Source organism: Arachis hypogaea, chromosome 17, assembly GCF_003086295.3.
Source record: "Arachis hypogaea cultivar Tifrunner chromosome 17, arahy.Tifrunner.gnm2.J5K5, whole genome shotgun sequence".
Classification (NCBI taxonomy): Eukaryota; Viridiplantae; Streptophyta; class Magnoliopsida; order Fabales; family Fabaceae; genus Arachis; species Arachis hypogaea.
In genome coordinates, this window is record NC_092052.1 from 37,527,004 (window position 1) to 37,535,404 (window position 8,401).

Consider the following 8,401-nt stretch of genomic DNA (forward strand, 5'->3'; position numbering starts at 1 on the left):
ATAGTTTTTGTTTTAATAAATAACAATAATATATACTATTTCTAAATTTATTTCAAGAATACATGTTAATAATAAGATTGTCCAAGCGTGTCTGGATAAGAATTTTTATTTTTTCAAAAATGTTATTTGTATACTAAAATTAGCCACGAAAATTACCAACGTATTTGTGTATAAATACATGTGTAGTTTAATTTATTTTCAATGTGTATTTGCATTCTAGCATGTATTTTATACTGGTGACTGACTTTTGTGGCTGATTTTGGTGTACACCTAGCATAACTCTTATTTTTTTTATTAAGACACGATTGGACACAGCAGACACGCATATCGGACGAGTGTCAAAGAGTGTCGTGTACGAAATGTATCTGACAAGTAGACACGGCAACTCAACAAAGTGTCTGTGATTGATAGCATATATAACATGTGCAAGACATTAATAATTATTAATGAAACACAAATATTATATTTAAAAAGGAATATAAAATTTTCCAAAATAACATTCTAAAATTTCTCACCTCTTTTATCAAGGATTAAATTCAAAATCACTCTCAAAATAATGCCTTTAATTAACGAGTGAACTACCAACCCGGTCCCTGACTATTTCGCAGAATGACAAAACAACCCTAACGAATAAAGCAGTCCACTTCGGTCCTTGTCCCATACGTCCGTGACACAAGGTGGTCACTGTGGGTGGATCTCTGGTAACTACGATCGGAAAACACTGAGCTGGCACGGTGAACGTGTGTTAGCTTGCTGATGTGGATGACACCTCAAATAGTCAGGGGTTTAATTGTTCCCATCCACGTCAACCAAAACGTGGACACCTCAAAATGGTTAGGGGGTTAATTGTCCCCATCCACCTCAAATGGTCAGGGGTAAACGACCTCCCTCTTCCAACTTCACTCAACAGCTATGTTGGAATGGAGGAACAGCCACCACCGCCCACCTCCGCCATCCCCAACCAACCTCCGCCATCCTCATCCATAGTTGCCACCATCTCGAAGCCTGTATAAGACCAATACACAACGCTACAACAGCCTCGAGGAGGATGTTTCCTGTAGTAAAGAAGGCAATGAAGTCACCAAGCTCGATGCGGAGGAAGGATAAAGAGCCTCCGGCAACGGGGATGTCGACTGCGAACTACACTACAAGAAAATAAGCTTTCTGCCACGCTTTTAAAGCGTGCCGAAAAGTGCTAAAAAAGGTGTCAACAGCTTTTCGCCACGCTTTTTGAGCTATCGTCACGCTTTTGAAAGGTTCATATCTGCCAGCGTGCCGATTGCTCTATTAGCACGCTTTCTTTTTTACCACGCTTTTAAGCGTAGCCATATGTATTAACCTATTGGCATGCTTTAAAAGCGTATCGAAAAGTAAAAGATATCCGCACATTTTTGAAGCGTGCCAATAGTAAAAGATATGGTATCACTTTTGAAGCATGCCAATAGTCGAAGAAACATGGACCTATTGCCACGCTTTTAAAGCATGACTATATTCCTATCATTAAAAATAAAAATTTGGCATGTGCTTTTACACATATTCTAATGCACTCCAAAAACAATAAAAAAAATTGACAAAAATCATTGAATATCAACTGAAAATTATAAAAATAGATAATTTCCTTTGTATAAGGATGATATAGCATTTGCAGCTATCCACATCCACCTCAATAGTCCAAAAACATAAAAAGAGAATCCCTTCTTGAACAATTCAAGTTAAAGGTATTCAAAACTATTTACCAATCATTCCACCTCTACACGGAAAAATAGCATTTCCATACTCATCACCACCAATGCTCACTCTCCCATTGAAATATCCAGACCCTCCTCTTCCACCATGTCCAGCACCACCACCAGCTCCATTCAAAAAGTTTTCCTTTCCAATACCTTCAGTGCAACCTGAAAAAGGTCTCAGTCTAGTCAGAATCCCAAAACTACACTATCATTATTTTGTAATAAGAAATTTGGAAGAGAAGAAAGCAGCCAAAGAAAGGCTTGAAGAACTTTTCTATTACCTAATTCTAATGTAGTAAGCACACCATCAGTGCCAACAATCACAGTTCTTACCCTGTGAATGTGAACTATGCTTCCTTTCATAATTCCATTTACAAGATCCTCAACACGACAAATCTTCAAAAACACAGAGTAGCACAATAAGATTCTAATTTAACAATACCATTTCCTGTGCAAGACCCGATGACAATAACCAACAACAACAAAGCCTTGTCCCACTAAGTGGGGTCGGCTACATAAATCAAACGACGCCATTGTGCTCTGTCATGTATCGTGTCTACAGAGAGACCGTTTACATGTAGATCTCGTTTGACCACCTCATGGATGGTCTTCTTAGGTCTTCCTCTGCCTTTCGCCATTTCTCCATCTTCCATCTCATCCATCCTCCTGACTGGATGTTCTATCGGTCTTCTTCTCACATGTCCAAACCACCTGAGACGCGATTCAATCATCTTTTCCACAATGGGTGCTACTCCAGCTCTCTCCCTTATATCTTCATTCCTTATTTTATCCAATCGCGTATGACCACTCATCCATCTCAACATCTTCATCTCTGCCACACTCAGCTTATGTTCGTGCTTCCCTTTAGCCGCCCAACACTCCGTACCATACAGCATAGCTGGTCTTATAGCGGTGCGATAGAATTTACCTTTAAGTTTTAAAGGCACTTTTTTGTCGCATATAAAACCAGATGCACTCCGTCATTTTGACCAACCTGCTTGGATCCTATGATTTACATCCTGTTCAATCTCTCCATTATCCTGTATGATGCACCCAAGATACTTAAAACTTTTAACTTTTCGTAGGATGTTTTTCTCCAATCTTCACCTCTATATTGGGGTTTTCCCTTCTCAAACTGAACTTGCATTCCATATAATCCGTCTTGCTACGGCTTATGTGCAGACCATACACTTCTAGAGCTTCTCTCCATAACTCCAACTTCTTATTTAGGTCTTCCCTTGACTCTCCCATAAGGACGATATCATCAGTAAAAAGCATGCACCATGGCACAGGCTCTTGGATATGCTCTGTGAGTACTTCCAAGACTAATGTGAAAAGGTATGGACTTAAGGATGATCCCTGGTGTAATCCTATACCAATAGAGAATTCCTCTGTCACACCACCTTGAGTCTTCACACTAGTTGTGGCCCCATCATACATGTCTTTAATTGCCCGAATATATGCGATCATTACTCTATTTTTTTCTAAAACCTTCCATAAGACCTCTCTTGGTACCCTATCATACGCTTTTTCCAAATCAACAAACATCATATGTAGATCCCTTTTATTACTACGATATCTCTTCATCATCCTTCTTAATAGGTATATCGCTTCAGTGATAGATCTGCCTAGCATACATAAATCCAAATTGGTTCTCTGTTACTTGTGTCTCTTTTCTCAACCTCCGTTCTATCACCATTTTCCATAATTTCATAGTATGACTCATAAGCTTAATCTCTCTATAGTTTCTACAACTTTGTATATCCCCATTATTCTTGTAAATAGGTACTAAGGTGCTCTTTCTCCACTCATCAGGCATCTTCTTTGACCTTAAAATCTTATTAAAAAACATGGTTAATCAGTTGATGCCTTTTTCTCCAAGACCCTACCAAACCTCAATCGGAATATTATCAGGTCCTACTGCCCTGCCATTTTTCATCTGCTTTAGAGCCTCTTTTACCTTGAAGTCTCGAATCCTTCGATAGTAGTCAAAGTTTTTATCTTCTTTCCTTGTGCATAATCGACCAAGGCTCAGAAGAGTCTTCTGTCCCTCATTAAATAACTCGTAAAAGTAACTCTTCCACCTTTCATTAATCTTCTCCTCTTGAGCCAATACCTCTCCATCCTTATCCTTTATGCACTTAACCTGATCTAAATCTCTCGTTCTTCTTTCCCGACTCTTTGCGATTCTATATATACCTTTTTCTCTTTCTTTCGTGCCCAAAGACTGGTAGAGACCCTCATATGCTCTTGTTCTTGCTTCACTTACAGCCACTTTTGTCTCTTTCTTAGCTGCCTTATATTTTTCCCAATTATCTGCATTGCGGCATAAAGACCACTCTTTAAAGCATTCCCTTTTTATCTTTATCTTTTCTTGTATACTCGCATTCCACCACCAGGACTCCTTGTCTCTTGGTCCTATTCCTTTAGATTTACCAAAACTTTCTTTTGCTGTTCTCGTAATAACTTCTGTGATCTCCCTCCACATCTCTTTTGCGCTTCCATTCTCATCCCACTTTGCCTCTTCTCCTACCCGTTTTAGGAAACTTCTTTGTTCCTCACCTTTCATCCGCCACCACCTTGTCCTTGGGTTCTTCGTATGATGTCTTTTCCTCAATTTTTGCTCAACGCGAAAATCCATGACGAGCACCCTATGTTGTGTTGTCAAACTCTCTCCCAGGATAATTTTACAGTTAATGCAAAATTTCCGATCGACTATCCTCAACAAGAAGAAGTCGATTTGAGAGCTTGTCATGCCACTCTTATAGGTTATAAGATGTTCGTCTCTCTTTTTAAAACATGTATTTGCGATGAGAAGATCAAAGGTTGAGGAAAAGTCCAAAATAGTTTTACCATCGGCATTGATCACCCCGAAACCATGGCCTCCGTGAATACTCCCATATCCAGTCACTTCTCTTCCAACATGGCCATTTAAATCTCCTCCTAAGAAAATCTTATCTCCCAAAAGTATGCCTTGAACCAAACTCTCTAGATCCTCCCAAAACCTTATCTTGTGTTGTTCGTCCGAACCCACTTGCGGTGCATAGGCGCTAATCACATGGCAAGCACCTCCCTCCACCAAAAGTTTGATAGAAATGATCCGATCTCCCACCCTCTTGACATCCACTACGTCCTTCTTCCACTGCTTATCCACAATTATTCCAACCCCATTTCTATTCTTCACCTTTCCTGTATACCAAAGTTTGAAACCAGAAGTATCCAACTCCCTAGCCTTTGCACCAACCCATTTCGTTTCTTGTAGGCACATAATGTTAATCTTCCTCCTTGTCATGGTGTCCACCACCTCCATGGACTTTCCTGTTAGAGTGCCTATGTTCCATGTTCCAAATCTCAATCTTTTATCACTTCGACCTTTGCCTTTTACCTTGTGAACTAGCTTATTTACCCTCGTCCATTCACGAAAACGCGAGAATCCTTACTCATTTAACACTACATCCGGGCAACGATGTAACGGCTCTTGCTTTGACACCGTACTAGAGCCATACAAGAAAGTTCTGATATTCTTACAACGACAATATACATATATAGATATACACTGAGCATTACAGCATAAGCAAAAACTAATACTCTTTTGAGTATTATTACAAGCCCTGAGTTTTTCAGAAATTATATAATCACATTAAATGCAACATATGTGGGCGAGAAAAAATTGATTCCAACAATAACTACTCAAAATAAAATCTATTACTTAACAAATCTTACTTGAAGAGAGAAGGATAGTGTATAATTGACATGACAATCATCAGGTGGAGTTATCAAATCTATTGGGCATCTCTGTGTGTCGCAAAGATGCTTTGTCACCCTGCAAAGGTTGTTTAAAAGATAGGAACAATAAACTGGATTAAGTCTAGAGTTTCTTTGGTTTCACACTTAAACAGCTTGTATGGTAGCTGTTTAATCAATCATTGTGTCTAAGCAGCCATACTCACGTGCCTCTACTAGCATCATCATCCAAAGGGGCTTGAAGTAAAGAACCTGGGCTAACCTGTCACAAGAGAAGGGCTATTAAAATTCCGAAAACAAGTATGGGCTACAAAACCGACTGAGCTGCAAACATAGTGCAGAATTTTTCTTCAAACAGAAGCTGAGCTATATAACCAAAATTGACTGAACTTGACAGTAAAGCCTTAAAAAGGGAACAGCAATGGCAGATTCATATTGCATGCAAATACAACAATATCCACAAAGTCTTTTACTGCAAGAGGGAGTTAGCTACATGGATCAACAACAGTTACAGGATCCTATTGTAAATCATATAGACAAATCACAATCTAAGTCCTTCTAAACGGTTTCTTTGCAGGCTTTTTTACTTTGTGGGAAAAGAGATTTTATTAGAAGAGAAGAAAAGACTACAAAAGAGGATCAGGGGGGAAAAATAACGTAATGCTAAATCCTAAGTAGATAAACCATGCAGCAACAAATGTCAATCTGTTTGTGTATCTGATAATGACACTCCATGAAATAAAGCAAGAGCAGAGCACCAAAGAGAATATTGAAAAAAAAAAGTAAATGTACAGTTGAAAAGGAATTACAAAAACTCTAACACTCCTTTAATAGGAGCCAGAGAAAGTGATCAAACAGTTGTGGTTTCAAAGAAGGACAAAGCAATTTGTGGTTTCAAAAACTTAAAATAGAACCATTCAGTTAAAGAGACAGCAGAGAATATATTCAAAAGATAAATTATGCAAAGGAAAGCAACTGAATACATTAAACCAAAAAAACGAAGTGTCATAAAACCGTTTATCCCAAAAATTTAAGCTGATAGGTGGGGAATAAGAGGTCCCCTGTACAAAAGCAAAAACAAAAAACAAAAGATATATTAATTGAATAACAATTGCAGAATTTTTTTAGCAAAGTACGTCATATAGAAGCCAAAAATGGTCTCACCAAGATATAAGACAAAATTATAGTAGCAAAGCTACATTTTAGTATAGTAATACATGAGATTTAATTTTTTTTTATTTTTTATTTTTTTCTCTTTTATTGTGCCGGAAAAAAAAAGGATGATATATCAGAGAAGTAATCCTAAGCTACAAAAAGACTTAAAATTCCATATGTATAGTTAAAGTTATGTAATCACTTTGGTGAATATAATGAATAACTTCATAGAAAGCCAAAGCACATGTACAAGACACCATACCAGAGGATTAATCTTATTAGAATCACTGCCAAGCTTATTCAATGCATCACACATGCAAGCTAGGTCAACAACAGCTGGGACTCCAGTAAAATCCTAGGCAAAAAGAATAAAACAAATCACTTATTAGTTAACACTTATATAACCCATCCCATACTATAACCATTTCACACAATCCACATTCCAAAAGTTAACAAGGTACCTGCAAGAGGACCCACGCAGGCTTGAAAGGAATTTCAACTTGCTTTGGAGAAGTGTTTTCTCAGTCAATAATCTTCTCAACATCCTCTTTCTTGACTTGGAAATTGTCACAATTACGAATGGCAGATTCAAGGAGAATTCTGATAGAATACGGCAACTTGTCTGTGATCACAAATAATAGTGGACATCTTAGCAAGTGACTAAACCAGAAGACAAATAATAGTGGACATCTTAGCAAGTGACTAAACCAGAAGACAAATGCACAATTCTGAAGAGGGGGTAACAGTAAGGAAATCACCGATCACCGATATCAAAACAATCTTTAAACCAAAATTCAGCTACAAACATGGCGTAAAACAAGAAAGAAATCAAAACAAGCAAAATTTACCAGCTCTTGGATCTTTGAGAGAAGGAAGGCTATAGAATTTTCCAAACTCGCCACCTCCAGGCTTGAGGAGACTTGTCAGGTTTCCCTTGAATGGATTTTCACTGGCTGAAACGTCCAATTAGAACAGAAATAACTCAGCACCAGTTATCAGAAACTTTGAGACTACAGTTGTAATACACATTAATTATAAGGCAAAAATTCCTCGATCTATTCAAGCACAAATGAAATATTCAAATCCTCACTAAAAAAAATAAAAATAAAAAGAACGAGAAACAGATTATAAGAAATGGAAATGAAAAATGCACAGTTTAGGGCAAGTTTGGATTCTGAAATAGTTTTCAGTTTTCATAAAGATATCGCCTTATTCTTTATTTTATAAGTTTTCTAACTTATTGTTTTTAAAAGGTTGAAAAAAATGGAAGGAAATGCGAGTGACAGAGTCTAAAGCGGCCTAGTGATAACTGAAATTAAATGAAAAACAAGAGCGAAAAAGCGAATCTGAGCACAAATTAAATGAAAGATAATAATAATTCAAATAAAAAAGGCAAGAATTCGAGAAAGCAAAGAAACACTCCGAAATTGTGGGAGTGAGTACCCATGGAAGCCAAGCTGCGTTGGAATCGTTGGAGAAGAGGAGCGAGGGCTCTGGCATGAGCGCGGAGGCTGATCGGAGAACTGAAGTCAAGGCGGTGGGTCTTGATTGATTGATTATACCCAAAGGCATCCAATTTTCTTGATTGATTTCTAAAAAAACGAAGATGGAGCACAACTGAGCACTAACCTTCGAGCAGCACGGCGAGCAGAACCACGACAGAGAAGCGAGCAGAACCGCGACAGAGAGAGGTGAGCAGAACTGCGACAGAGAGAGGCGAGCAGCACGACGACCAGAACGGCAAGAAGGACAGTAAGAGAAATGGCGAACGC

The 8,401-nt window shown here is 38.2% G+C and overlaps 1 long non-coding RNA gene and 1 pseudogene across 1 annotated transcript; both read right to left on the bottom strand.

The window, feature by feature from the left end:
- Positions 1 to 1,552: 1,552 nt before the first annotated feature.
- Positions 1,553 to 5,588, bottom strand: LOC112766069 (uncharacterized). Its single transcript, XR_003184091.3, has 2 exons — positions 5,454 to 5,588; positions 1,553 to 1,895 (listed from the first exon to the last, which is right to left on the bottom strand). It is a non-coding gene; the product is annotated as an uncharacterized lncRNA (long non-coding RNA).
- On the bottom strand, positions 2,156 to 5,459 carry LOC140180939 (uncharacterized; annotated as a pseudogene).
- Positions 5,589 to 8,401: the final 2,813 nt, after the last annotated feature.